We start from the raw sequence: 15200 nt of genomic DNA, 5'->3' as shown, positions 1-15200 counted from the left end.
ACCTGCCATTTTACTAAAGTGGTTTATTCTAGGGGTTTGGAAATGGAGTTTATTGTGTCGTTTGGGTATAGGATCATGTCATCTGCAAATAGAGATAGTTTAATTTCCTCTTTCCCTATGTTGATCCCTTTGATGTCCTTCTCTTGACTTATTGCTCTGGCTAAGGTTTCCAGCACGATATTGAAGAGAATTGGAGAGAGTGGGCGTCCCTGTCTAGTTCCTGATTTTAAGGTAAATGATTCTAGTCTTTCTTCATTTAGTATGATACTGGCTATAGTTTTGTCATATATGGCTTTAATTATTTTAAGTAATGTATCTCCTATTCCTATTTTTTCTAGTGCTTTCAGCATGAATGGATGCTACATTTTGTCAAATGCCTTCTCTGTGTCCAGAGAAATTATCATATGATTCTTAACCTTAGCTCTATTTAACATTCATTGATTTGCGAATGTTAAACCAGCCTTGCATCTGTGGGATGAAGCCTACTTGAATATAGTGTATAAGTTTTAAAATTTGTTTCTGGATTCTGTTGGCTAGTATTTTATAGAGGAGCTTTGCTTCTGTGTTCATTAGAGATATAGGTCTGTATTCTCTTTTTTTGTTGGGTATTTCCCTGGTTTGGGGATGAGTGTGATATTAGCTTCATAAAATGAGTTTGGTATGCCTCCTTCTGCTTCTATTTCTTGGAAGAGTTTCAAGAGTATAGGTATTAATTCATCTTTAAAAGTCTTGTAGAACTCCGTATTGAAACCATCTGGACCTGGGCTCTTTTTGTTGGCATGTCTCTGATTGCTTCAGTTATCTCATTGTATGAAATTGGTTTGTTCAGTTGACTTATCTCTTATGGTTCAATGCAGGTAGTCTATATTTATTTTTAAAATCATCCATTTCTACTGAATATTTCTGTTTCTTTGAATATAGACCCAAGAAGTACTTATTCATAATGGACTGAATTTCTTGAGTTTCAGTTGTGATTATTCCCATAGGATCTCTAATGTTGTTTATTTGAGTCTCTCCTCTACTTTTCTTGATTAATCCTGCCAGGGGTCTGTTGATTTTGTTGTCTCTTTCAAAGTACCAACTTTTTGATTTATTAATTTTATGTATAGTAAATCTTAGTTCCATCTCTGATATTTCTGATTTTATTTTTATTTTGTGTAACTGAGTCATTAAGTGTTTCTCTGTTTTACAAAAATATGAGCTCCTGGTTTAGGAGGTCTCGGGTATGATTGTGAGTCCTGTGGGTATTAGTTTATCATCTTCCTTCTTTCTCTACACAGTGAGTTTCTTGTGAGGGACACAAAGGCAGTAAAAGAGACATTAAGTCAGAAGTATTGCCAGCTGGAAAAGTTAATCCATATCGGAACAATTCTTATCTACAGTGAGAACAAAGAGCATACCTCTCCATGACAAACAACATTCAAAATAATCAATCCACTACCTGGTTGGCTGCATAGTCTTTCTCAAGAGTAGAGCTTTTCTGGAAAGTTAAAATGAGCCTCTGCAATCAACAATTTGGATATTCAACAGGAATGTAGTCAAATCATATTTGATGGTGTCAAGTCCATTTTTTTTGCCAGTCCTGGGGTTTGAACTCAGGGCCTGAGTACTGTCCTTGCATGGTTTTAAGGCTAGAGTTTTACCACTTGAGCTACAGCACCACTTCCAGATTTTTTTATGTATGTGGTACCAAGGAATTGAACCTGGGTCCTCGTGCATTCTAGGCAAACACTCTACTGCTATTCCAAACTCCCCGCCCTCAAGTCCATTTTTTTTATTCCAAACATAGCCTCAATCTCTGTTCCTATGCACATTATAGCTCATCAATCAGCACTGAGGGGATTGCGGATCAGGGTAAAATGCAACCAGACAACTATCACTGGGAAATTTTCTTCACCTTATTGAGAGATTTCACTAGAATGGTCACCTTTGTTAAGCCCTCATACATTTCCTTAGAGGATCTGAGTGCTACTCCTAGAAAGCTAAGATTATATCAGGGGTCAAGCCCACAAAAGCAAGCAATAAAGGATCAACCTCCAAATGAATATAAAAATATAGTTCAGAGAGCTGTACTCTGTCCCTAGAGGATGGCTAAGCCAGGAAGCATTTGGATGAGGCTTAAGGTTCAGCACCTGTTTCATGAAGTTATGCCTCTAGAGAGAAGCAAATTTGAGGGGTTTGTTGGCAGAGAGGCAGAAAGAACATTGGAATCTGGAAACCTAAATTTGGCTTTCACTTCTGCCAGTTTGTGCTATGTGATCAGAGGCCAGTTGTTTTACCTCTTTTGGCTTTACTATTCTTTTATATAAAATAATAGTTTCTTCACTATTGTCATGAGATTAAGTCAAAATAAGATAATATTTAGAAGAACTTATATATGATAAAGGGTGATTCAATTCAAAACAAATACATGCTGTAAATGAAAGAATTCCAAGAATTCTGTTTAACTTGGAAGGAAGAAGAAAAGAACAGACCAGAGATCATAACTTCCTTGGGGTATGTTTCAAATCAATGTATAATGTCCACAATTTCTCATTCCTGTGGCCCTTAGTTTTCTACCAAGACACTGGTAGAAATGGTAGAAATACCATAATATAAAAGAGGCCATCAGAAAGAAAGTTTGGAGTCTATTTCTGGCTGTGCTCTTTCAGTCTGATTTAGTAAATGGAAAAAGCAACATGTACTGACATGTTCTGGGTTAATAACTCCTTTGATAGATGACTAAAAAAAACTATGGTAGCAGATAATGGGGATGTCACTGAATGTCAATTGATATTGGAACTAAATTAATTGATTTAAAATGAGATTATAAAACAATCTCTACTTTTCTTCTCTCCCCCAAATCATAGAATTCATATCTGGAGTTTGGATTAAGAATAAATGATCATACTAGTTTTATGGGTTTATACAAATGATCAAATTAAATTACCCACAAAACAGTCTACTTTGGGATTATATGGATGGTGCAATAATCTACTCTCACCTCCAAAACCTCACACTAGTATATCCCTGGTGTACAACATTAATATAAGCATAAGAAAACAAAGGCCTACAGAGGAAGTGGAAATTACTGATACTGGAGAAGACAGTCTGAATCAGAGGCATTAAATAATGGATTATAATCAAATGGAAAGAAGGTTCCTGATAAGGAACCAGCCCTACAAAATAGTCAAAGTAATATTTTAGGTTTAAGACATAAACAATGATGGTATGTGAAAAGATCAAGCAAATGAAAATGTGAAAATAATAAATATTAAAAATTATTTTATATAAAATAAATATATATGTTAAAATATGCATATTGTAGATATTCAACAACACTGAATAAATAAAATTGAGTAAGTCATCACTAATTAGGAGGAAATAATGTGAAAACTTCCTTTGCATACATACTATCCTTACATATAGTACTTGTTATAATGTTTAGAGTGACTCTATAAAGTAGGTCTCATTTATCTTCATTTTGCCAATAAAACAATGAAAATTTAAGAATGTAGGCCAAACTCACCCAGCTCACTAATGTCAAAGCCAGGTTTTGAACACAGGTTATATTACTCCATAGTTTATTTTTCTCCTGCTATATTATGCCATACAAACAATGCAATGGACTGCATTGCAAAAATAGGCTACCAAAAAGATGTGATGGAGAGATTGTGTTGTAGATTTCAATTTTGTATTAAATTAATATCTATGCATACAATTAAGAGCTCTTGTTACTGATAAAATAGATATGGTTGCTCTATGATGAATGATTCCTCTGATAATGTAGATAGGTGATAGATGGAAGCAGTTCTTTATTACATTGGGGTTCTATCTATCATCTATCATCTATCTATCTATTTATCTATCTATCATCTATCTATCTAGAAAATTCTCAAGACCAGTACCATAATTCACTAAGCTTCTAAGTTTAACTTTACTGTTGGAATCTCTTTTTAAGTTTAATTATTTTTGTTTATGCAATACTGAGGAATTAAACCCAGTGCTTCACGTATACTAAGCAAATACTCTATTACTAAGCCACATTTTCAGCCCATGTAGTCTTACCCTTATCTAAAATGTTCAGATTTTTCAAGAGTGAACATTTTCCTTATTGCCTCTGGTAAAAATATGGTCTCTGGGAGACTTATTGAAATACTGGGAAAATTAAATTCATTCAACTTATATCCCCAATTGATAGTAGGAATTTCCTGGGAGATTGTCTTTTTTTCCTGAGCCACAATCTCTCAGGAGGGAAAATAGGAGTGTCTCTCTCTCTCTTCTCTCCCACTTTCCCTCTCTCTCTCTCTCCCCCACACCCCAGTTCAAGATTCATATGTGTACATTCAGCATGACAGAAAGGTACTCTGGTTGAAATGACTGGTCAGTGATTTGATAATTTTCAGTATAAAAGGTTTTTTTTATCTGAAGTTTGTGGGCAGACTTTTAATCCAAATCATATTAATACCATAAACATTGTCATCATCATGAACAGCTGCATCAATATTTCTGAGTACATAATGTGTCCCTTTCTTCAATAATTGATTTACAAGTCATCTAAGCTTTGCAAGTCTTGTGGAATAGGTGTTATTACTATCCTCCCTAGGAGTACTGAAAAGGAAGTTGAAAGACTAACAGAGTTGCTCAATATGGATATGCAATTACTTAGTAGAAAAATTCATTTTCCTATCTTGACCACTGGTAGATATGGCTACCTAATTGCATCTAAGTTTAAGGTAGGAGGAGATAAATGTACAGAGAGACGTTCTCTTCCCCTTACCAGTCTGCTGCCTATAAAACTGATTTTGTCTTCGTAGTGATGACAGGCAAAGACATGAGGATTTAAGACCTATGCTGTTGAGCATTAGCTGGAACTTTTTGTCTGAAAAGTCTGCATACTTTCTAACTGCCTTTCAGAGATATTTTTCTTTTTTCATATATTTTTATTGTAATTAATAGAAGGGTTACATTATATTTGCCAGATAGAAGGTACATTAATTCACGTACATTGATACCCTTTCTCATGTCTTGGTCCCCATTTCCCTCCCCCCTACTCCCACCCCTCATCTTGTTTTCCCCCCTTTCCTATCCAATTTCAAATAACCAAATACAAATATATCCAATATATCAGATAACAAAGTAAGATACTCTAACAATATGAGATAATCAAGGGATAGCAAAAGAGATGAGAGATAACATAGTACAACATAAGGACAACAATCACTCATTATATGGCTTTTTGACTGGATCAACAAGATGTGGTATTTGTACACAATGGAATTCTATGCTGCTGTCAGAAAGAATGACATCACCCCATTTGATAGGAAATGGAAAGACTTAGAAAAAATCATATTAAGTGAAGTAAGCCAGACTCAAAGGAAGATAGGCTCAATGGTTTCCCTCATTTGTCATAATCAGTAGAAACCTTGGTCTCTCCTAGCAGAGATTTGCAATAGAACAAAACCTAGATACATAAGGCCATATAGTATGATGCTAAATGAAAGGACCTATAGGATATAGAATCAGAGATATTTTTCTACAGATGGTTCTGTGTTTACATCATGGTCTGTTTCATCTTTTAGAAAGATGAACGATCAATCATGATCTGTACCCTTGAGCTGCCCATCATGTAGACAAATGATAATGATATATATGGATGGTATAACCATGATAAAAATGTGCAAAAAGCAAGCAGATATTATCCTAAATCCATCAAAACAAAGAAATATTTTATTTGAACTGAAGGCTCGGGGAAAGTAAGTGTAATGAGATTTTATTTGTTTGATGTTCAGGAGATGACAGATTTGAAAGTGAAGTGCCTGGGGGGGCATAGTCTAAATGTTTACTACAGAGGAGGATAAATATAGAGCAAAATAAAGATGTAAAAAATTCATATTTACCATGTTGAGAAAAGATTTAGACATGGAAATCCTGCATATAGGATTATTAGGAAGGAAATGAATACCATTCATAATTTGTTGGTAAATAATGCCTTGTTTTTATTAGAGAAGATAGTAATAAAATGAGAAGTAATTATGAAAGTATTTTTAGCCTTGGGTAAATGTGGGCCCATTATAATAGAATATGGCTCTCTGGATTGAACTGACTAGATGTACACTATTTCTTCTGAATATCTCTCTTTGCAGGAACTATTAGCTTTTGATATTGAAATTAGCTAGCATGCATTGCATATGTTCCATGCAGCAGAATCCATCTAGGCACTTTATTACATAATGCAATCCCCAAAAGCAACTCCCAAAGTACAATCCCTAACAGATGGAAAATTTGATATCTGTGAAGATTGACAACTATGAAATGTCTCCCAGAGCCTCATGTGTTGAAATTTGGCCCTAAGCTTGTTGAACTATTTTGGGAGGTAGTGGAAACTTTACTAGGTAGGGCCTAAATTAAGGAAGTAGGTCAAATTCCTCCTTTTTATGTTTTCCCATCAGGTATTATTTACAGTAATATAAAGCATGATTAAAACAAGAGCTAAGACTTTGGAGTTGTTTATTATTTTTTGACTGGGCTTGGGCAAAACCATTTGTGATACATCTGTGAATAAAGCAGGTTTACTGTCTGTACACACACATACACATACACACATACATACCACGTACGGTTATTTCTTCCTTGGGAAGTTTTCTTGTTTTTATATATTTTTTTAAATTTTTTATCATAATGGACAGAGGGGTTACAGTTACATTCATCAGATAGTAGGTGCATTACTTCTTACTCATTTATACCCCTTCTCATGATTTTTCCCCATTTCCCTCCTCCTACACCCCCAATCATCTTGTTTTCTTCACTTCCCTTTCCTATTTCAAATAATCAAACGTATATATAATATACCAGATAACAGTCAGGTATAGTAGCAATATGAGATTAACCAAAGGGCAGCAAAAGAGAAGAGAAATAACACTATACTAAGAACAACAATCACACAAGATAAAGCTCTAGTTTCCATATCCTAGAGATCCTTTCATTTAGTCTCCTATATGACCTTAGGTACCTAGGCTTTTTATACTGTAATTATACACAAAATATATTAAAACAAGATTTAGCTCTATGAATTCTTATATTATGAGTTTCTATTTAATGCCACTCTGAATTTGCTGTTATAACACACATGTATACTCATACTCATACATATGCATGATCCTTTGTTATGTTGCTATAATTGAGGCTGGCTAATTACTTATCTTTATAGGTAGTGCAAAACAAACAGCTGCATATTCCAAATCAGGTGTGTATAGAAAGGTTGTATTTGCTTCCTGGATCACCCTTATGAAAAAAATGTCCTAAGGTCCTCCTCATAGTCCTATTTCTTCATCTCTTGGACTAAAACAGAAGGTCAAGTAGAACACACCAAAAACATTACAAAATGATGGGAGGTCATTTGTCATAATCAGTAGAAACCTTGGCCTTTCCCAACAGAGATTTACAATAGAACAAAACCTAGATGCATAAGGCCATATAGTATGACGCTAAACAAAAGGACCTCCAGCATATATCAACAAAAGCCATATAATGAGTGATTGTCCTTAATGAACTATGTTATTTTTCATCTCTTTTGCTGTCCCTTGGTTATCTCATATGGTTACAGTATTTCACCTTGTTATCTGATATATTATATATACGCTTATTTGGTTATTTGAAGTCAGATAGGTAAAGGGGGAAAACAAGATGAGGGGCAGGGGTGGGAAGAGGGAAATGGGGACCAAGACATGAGAAAGGGTATCAATGTATGTGAAGTAATGCACCTTCTATCTGATGAATATAATGTAACTCTTCCATTTATTACAATAAAAATGTATGGAAGAAAACAAAACAAAATGATGGGAGAGAACATATCCCAGAGAGACCATGAGAGAGACTAGATTGAGTGTGCTATGAGATAAGTGACAATTAAAATATTGTACTATATTAAATCTCTAAGATGTTGGTGTGTTTATTACAGCAATTAACCTTTACAACTAATAATAATCTTCTAATTTGTGTGCTTAGTATTTCATTTGTTAATATTCCTGCAACCTCAGCTGAAATGCTCAGGTATTAAGTTCATTTCAAATCTGCCGACATCTTTCCAATTACATTCAAAACAGGCTGGAATGAGGATAAGGCCATCAAGTATCTTAGGGCTCCATTTCTAAGAAAACATGCCACTTTTTTTGGTATCCTGTGTCTTATAGGTATGGTTATCTGATTTGGTGAAAGGAAGAGGAATAACAAAATGGTGAAACAAAAGACAGAGTGAACAATGCAGTGAACAGTGATACCCACAAACTACTATGTTGGAAATGAACTTTACAATTTGTGAGGGGGAGGGGAGTAGGGGGGAGAGAAAGTGGGAAAAAAGAAGGGCGTAATAGTGTTCAACAAGAAATGTACTCATTACCTTAATTATGTAACTAACTCCTCTGTACATCATTCTTACAATAAACCAAATTAAAGAAAAAAGAAAAAGAAAACATGAGGCTAAGGCCTTTTGCAAATGCAAGGCTAATTTAAGACTAATGTCTCCTTAAAGCTGGCACTCTATGTGCCTCACTTGCCTCCTCCAGCCTAATCTTGCATTCCTGCATTCCTTGTGATGATGTCACCCTGTACTATGCCCCATTTCCTGACACTTATTTGCCAGGCAGATTCCAGAAAGTAGATTTAGCCATCAATTTGCTGTTATGCAAGTTAATTTACTTATCTGAGCCCCAATTTTCTCTTCTGAAAAAGAGAGTACATGTTTTGTAATGCTCAGGAAATGTACTGTTGACACTATGACCCCCCCTTAGAATTATTGAGGTAAATGAGAAAATTCCGTGCTTTAATCTTCAACTTTCCATGGATGATTGCCTCCTGCTCCACATGGCACTTCTGTGGGATAATACACTATGTCTTTGGAGTGCTTAAATGAGAGAGATGGCTAGAGGAACAATGTAAGTTCATTTAGGAACCTAAGTCTTTTTCATAGCTAGCCCTTACTTGTCAGGTACTCCTCCATAAGCTACTTTCTCTTGCTGAGCTGACTGACCTACTCCTTAATAAATAGGATCTGCTTTTCCATGATTTCCTTAGGGGAATTAGCTTAGCTCCTGGTTTGGCTCATTGCTTGTCTCTATCCCACAAAGATGTGAAGAGGCAATGTTTGGCTAGGAGTGGTCTGAAGAGCTACCATTTAGGGACATGAAACTTTGCAGCCCAGCACTGTTTACCTACATTATTACCTTAGCATACAGGCACATAAATACATTATTTATGTTGCAAATATATGCCCCTTAGGATTGCAGTAGAGATGATTCCTAGGCTGATTGCTTCAGGTCTCCTATTTTATATGAATAATCTAAAATTTAGATTGTTATCTATATTATTTTGAATAAGAGAAGCTGGGATACTGGAAAGGGCCAACAGAGAGCAAAGCAGAGAGGGAGAGGGGAAAAATGCAAGGAGATAGAAAATCCAAAACAGAAAATACTGGAAGGTGTTATACTATAGGGAAATAGGAATAAAAATTTAAAAATGCAAGAAGTGACAAGTTCCTGGCACAAAAGATGAGGAAACACAAATAGAGACATGTGCAGGAAAAGCAGACTGAGAATAGCAGAGAGGGGTGGAACAGCCTAGATGCTACAGGGATCAATGGGAAAGAAGGACTTCTGCCTCAAACATTTCATGCAAAAAGGCAGTGCCAAAGACAAATGGCTAACCCTGTTGTGGTATGCCTCAGGATATATCTGGTATACTGTAAACCCTTTCAGGAGACAGATATTTACTACTCATAAAACCCAAGGTTATGTTAGCTTACCTGGGGCCATTTCTGGACTTGAAAAGGCCCCATGATGAGTTTGTTGCAGCTTTATCTCACTGAATATCTGCTATAGATGATGAATCAAATGGAGAAATAAAAAGATCATTGTCTGGTCACTGATCTTTCAGAACTTTAGGGTGACTTTAGCCCTGCTCTCAGGACAACAGTAATATAAGGAAGAGACCTAAAAGGAAAATTAAGGGGTGAGGAAGGGAGCTTGGATTTGCCATCTACCTCAATGTCCTTGTTGATTCTCCCAGAGAACCAGGTAACTCTAAGTTAGGGTACATGAAAATGCACACACATGTACGCACGTGCATGTACACAGAGAGAGAGAGAGAGAGAGAGAGAGAGAGAGAGAGAGAGAGAGAGAGAGAGAGAGAGAGAGAGAGAGAGAGAGAGAGAGAACAGCACAATTGAAAGGAATCATTGGGATACCATGGAGAGATATGTTGCTAACTGCTTATCCATACCTCCTTTAAATGACATTGGCAGAAAAGAGGGAGTACATGGCAATCTGAATTACCTGGCACTGCTGCTCCTTTGCCTGTCAAAGATAATTCCTCAAGATATAAGGGCCTCCCAGGAACATGAAACCCAGCTGGACCCCTCACACTTCTATTCTTGGGATGATTATGTAGAGCAATTAAAGTTGGTAGAGATTTCATAGGGTTCAGTGGTAAATGAGGAGCACTGTAAATTAATTACCCTTAAACATACCAATTTTCCAGGCTTTCTTGTCTCATTTGCTATTTCTCTCCACTCTTCTTTCCTATATGTCTCTTTTTGTATCTGTTTCATATACTGAATTACATTCCTTGGTTCAGGATAAAGTCTCATCATTGGTTCACAAATGTCCCTAGTTGTTTATCATACGTGATTTACAGATACATAACTCTAAAAGTACTAGCCAGTGACAAAAACTACATTTCCAATATACCTAAGCATTTACTTATGGGTTCCTAATTTGTCTAATCCCCTAACCCTTTACTTTCTGGCAGAAGTAATAACTATATGATATGATTAACTTTTCAGTTTGTGTGTGTATATGCACAAACACTTTGACAATTTGTCTATCTACTTTTGTGATCAAAAGTAAGTTTCTTAATGTCTCTGGGTTTTAGTTCCCTCTTCCACAAAATAACAGTAGTCAGCATATGTATCTCAAAGGATTGTTGATAATTCGGTGCCTTAAAACATACAAAGTATCTAGGGAAGCACTTGGCACTGAGAGAAAATGACGAAGGTGGGTGACACTGTTCAAAAAGAAACCTACTTGTTACCTAACTTATGTGTTACCCCTCTGTACAAAAGAGAAGCAGGTGACATGTGCAAAAGAGTAGTGGCAATAGCAAGTAGTATCCTGCTGCTAATTCATGGATCACCTCTTCCAATAACACTAACCTGATTTTACCTGTAGAAACCAGTTGTTGATTTGTTTTGCATTCCCATAGAACTTACTTCTTCTTTCCTAGCTTTGAGTGCAAAAATCAAGTGTGTTTGCCTTTAAGACAGTGGTTTTGAATACTATCTTTACATTAAAATCATCTGGGAACTTTAATAGCCCTGACCTAAATTCTATGACACACCAATTAAATGAGACTCTCTCAGAATAAAACCAAAAGAACAGCATTTAAAAAGCGCTCCGTGTGAGTTTAAAGTGTAGCGAAGGTCAAGAGCCATGTCCTAGAACAGAAGTTGGTAAAGTCTGGCAAAAGGCCAAAGAGAACACACAATTTTTGTAAATAAAATTATGTTGGTCCATTTGACTATATATTATCTGTCACTAATTTCATTTGCTAGTAGCAGTGCTGATTATCCTGTGACAGAGACTTTCTAGCAAAACTTAAATGAGTTGCTATCTGTGTAATTATAAGAAAATTATTGTGGACCTCTATTGTAGGAAATATCCGTAGTAAGATTGTTAATTATATGACTCTATATTTTTTAAACATTCATAGTACAGCACTTTGTACATAGTTCAGTGAGAAATTTCCCACAGAATAAACCTAAGCAAGATTGGATAGGGATTGTGCATTAGTGGTAGAATGCTTATCTAGCATGCATGAAGCCCTGGGTTCAAGTCCTTAGTACCTCACAAACAGAAAAAGCTGGAAGTAGAGCTATGGTCCAAGTGGTAGAGTGCTAACTTTGAGCAAAAGTAGCCAGGACTTAAGTTGAAGCCCCAGGACTTTCAAAAAATATGAGCAAGATGGAAGGCCTTGACTAGCAAATTAAAATCTCAGTCTATTTTTCCTGGTATGCTAACATCAGCAAGAACTTTAAAGAATTTGTATCTTTATTGGATACACAAAGTAAGAGGAGTTGGCTTACTTTCCTCTTTGCACTGATTTCCAGAGTATTAGGCCAGGCTCTTTACCAGTGCTATATGGCATAGTACAGTTTGCAGGATTGTTATTATCTTGTAACTTTCCCAAGTCCACCTAGTCTGAAAAAACACTTGTACCTCCAAAGGTTGAATAGTTCATCTCTTAGAGATTTTTCACACACATTGCATCTTGTTTCCCATCACTGAATTTTCATACAATTCATCTTACTGTTTAATTATTTATATCATGAGGGATATTAGTTTTTCTTTTCTGTGAAACATACCTGAGAAAAATAATATCAAAGAAGAAAAGATTTATTTTGGTTGAAGGATTCAAATATTTCAGTCCATGGTCAACTTTCTTGGTTATTTCTAAGCTATAGTATGACCAAACATCAAAGGAAAGAGCATGTTGTCAGCTGAGAAGAACAAAGAGATTGAGGGATTTAGAGGAGAAGATAAATCTTTCAACTAGGCAACCAAGTCTTCAATACATGAGCCTTTGGAGAGCACTTCATTTCCAGATCATAGCATTGTTCAAATTAGAAGCTTTAGAGTTAGGGAAATTTGACTGTTGATTGACCCATGATTTTACTGCTTATCAGCTCTGAGAAACTATGTCTGCATTGACTAAACAGGCATAAAAGCATCTCTCTCCTATGATTTTAAGAGGAAACAAATAAGATAATGCTTGCAAAATACCAAGCACAGTTTTAGGAAAAAAGCAAATGCATAGTGAAGATAGATATTTACATCTTCCTCATAGTTATCTTCATCCTCACAGAACTCATAATCTTCTGTATTTTGAACCCCTTCAAGGCAGTGATGTTGCACTACTTGTTTGAACTGTATGCAATTTTCACCCTAAATTTCCCATACATTCCTCCATCATCATACATAGTCTGTCTACAAATTACACTACTTTTTTAACTATATGCAACTTTTCACCTTAAATGTGCTCACATCAGTGATGAAAAAGTCAGGTTTCACCTTACTCCTTGCTCCTATTTTCCACGGCCTCCATCCCAAGGCATCTGGATGTTAATCAAGGCCATATATCAAAAATAGACACTGACATATGTGGTATGTACCAGCCTTGAAGCAATCTAAAATTAATCTGTCTTCTCCAAATGAGCAGTAACTCTTAAAATCCCCACCTGTGACAAATACATAATACATTTATTTTTCCTGGAGAAAAGAACTGCCACTGGGGTGGTATTTTCAAATTATTTGTCTCAACAAGTCTAAATTGCTAAGACAGTGTTTAAGTGCAAATCCAGAGAGCAGACTTTCAGTATTTGACAGGAAAAGAGAATTAAAATTGCATCCTAAAGCTGGCAATAATTATTTTTTTCTTTTTCAACACTGAGCTGAGCTAAGGGATTACAATGTTAGCATGAGAACAACATATCATGTTGGGGAAATGTAATTGTTTACATTAAAAAATGCCACTGTACAGAGGCTCCTAGCATGCCTTGACTTGGCCATGTTCATTCATTTATTTAACACTGTCCTCAGGAGGATAAATGGGATAGGCACTTTCACCAGTGAAAGATGGCTGGGAAGCAGCAACAAAATCCCTTGCCAGTTCACTAGCAGCAGGGCATTTGCCCAGAGACTCTGATTAAAGGTCAGGTTTCTGGGTACTCAAGGCAAATAACAAGACCTAAGGAGGGGTAAGTTTACTTTCTTCAGTTCCTGCCTCTTCTTTCTTTGCTCTTTGCCTGGCCATCATCTCAGTGTCACACTGGATGATACATTTATGATACATTTCGTTCCCAATATGTATTTACTTAAAAACTGATTGATATAAGTTCTATGTACTATAAAAAGATCTTTTAAAATGCTTTTATTGGGATAGGAATGGAGGTCAATGGTGGTGTGCACAAGGTTCTGCGTTCAACACATAGCCTGCAAAAAAAATCTACCTAAATTTTTCAAAAATCATTGATATTGAAAATCTGCATATATTTAATGGGCATAATGATGACATATTACAAAAAAGTTCAAGGGGCTGGGAGTTTGGCCTAGTGGTAGAGTGCTTGCCTAGCATGCATGAAGACCCAGGTTCGATTCCTTGGTACCACATACTTAGAAAAAGCCAAAAGTGGTGCTGAGGCTCAAGTGGTAGAGCTCTAGCCTTGAGAAAGTCCAAGGGCAGTGCTCAGGCCCTGAGCTTAAGCCCAAGACTGGCAAAAAAAGTTCAAAACCATTATAATAGACACGTCCATCTCTAAAGATCTACCTTCTTAAAAACTTTGGTGTACACATCACAGATGCCTGGATTTAAATGGAGGTTGAATATTAATATTGTTCTTTACATAGAAATATAGAGATCTGCATTTAGTTAGAGTTCATTGGATTCAAATTAAATGAATAACAAGCTAAGCTCATAAATTTGAGGGTGGAGAAATGAATTCTAAGAGAGCCAATTCTACTTTGACCACTATTTCATCTTTCTTATTACAAAATCCTGAGACTCCTTACTAAGTAGCAGTAGTGCTTAAAAGGATAACAATGAAATAAAACTAAGACAAACTTTGGGAGAAAACCCCACATATATGTTAATAATTCCAGGGGCTACTGCTAAGTTTCATAACATTGTAGAGTAGTAGGAACTATGGATAAAAACTGTTATACACCACGTCTCGGCCTTTTGGCTAAAATCATGTGTAGTATCTATTCTTATCAGTTTAATATCTGATATGTCCTCTATCCGAGGACAATATATTAAATAGATTTTTGGAACTAGGAGTCGGAATAGGGGCTTGCTTCATCCGCTCCACGCATCGACCTGGTATTGCAGTACCTCCAGGAATGGTGCACCCCTTCTCGGGGAAAAATTGCCATACAGAATTTGGATGTAAGTATGTCACTAGATGAGGCTGAACACAAATGACAGATGTTTCCTTGAGGTTAAATATTTACTGGGTAGGGGGGAAATAGGACTGAATTTATAGCATGCAAGCAATGAAGTATTATAGGGTGTTATACTCTTGTATATGGTGTTTAATGATCTACAATTGCTATCTTAAAATTTGTAATATTATTTTTAGTTTGTGTTCCTAAGTGTCTGATGGATTGATGAAG

At 36.0% G+C, this 15200-nt stretch overlaps 1 non-coding gene across 1 annotated transcript; it reads left to right on the top strand.

The window, feature by feature from the left end:
* Nucleotides 1-14750: 14750 nt before the first annotated feature.
* On the top strand, nucleotides 14751-14941 carry LOC150041364 (U2 spliceosomal RNA). The gene has a single exon (XR_016533920.1). It is a non-coding gene; the product is annotated as a U2 spliceosomal RNA (small nuclear RNA).
* Nucleotides 14942-15200: the final 259 nt, after the last annotated feature.

The sequence above is a fragment of the Megascapheus bottae genome, chromosome X (genome assembly GCF_031878675.1).
Source record: "Megascapheus bottae isolate mThoBot1 chromosome X, mThoBot2.hap1, whole genome shotgun sequence".
In the NCBI taxonomy this organism is placed as follows: Eukaryota; Metazoa; Chordata; class Mammalia; order Rodentia; family Geomyidae; genus Megascapheus; species Megascapheus bottae.
This window is presented reverse-complemented; position numbering and strand designations above follow the sequence as displayed.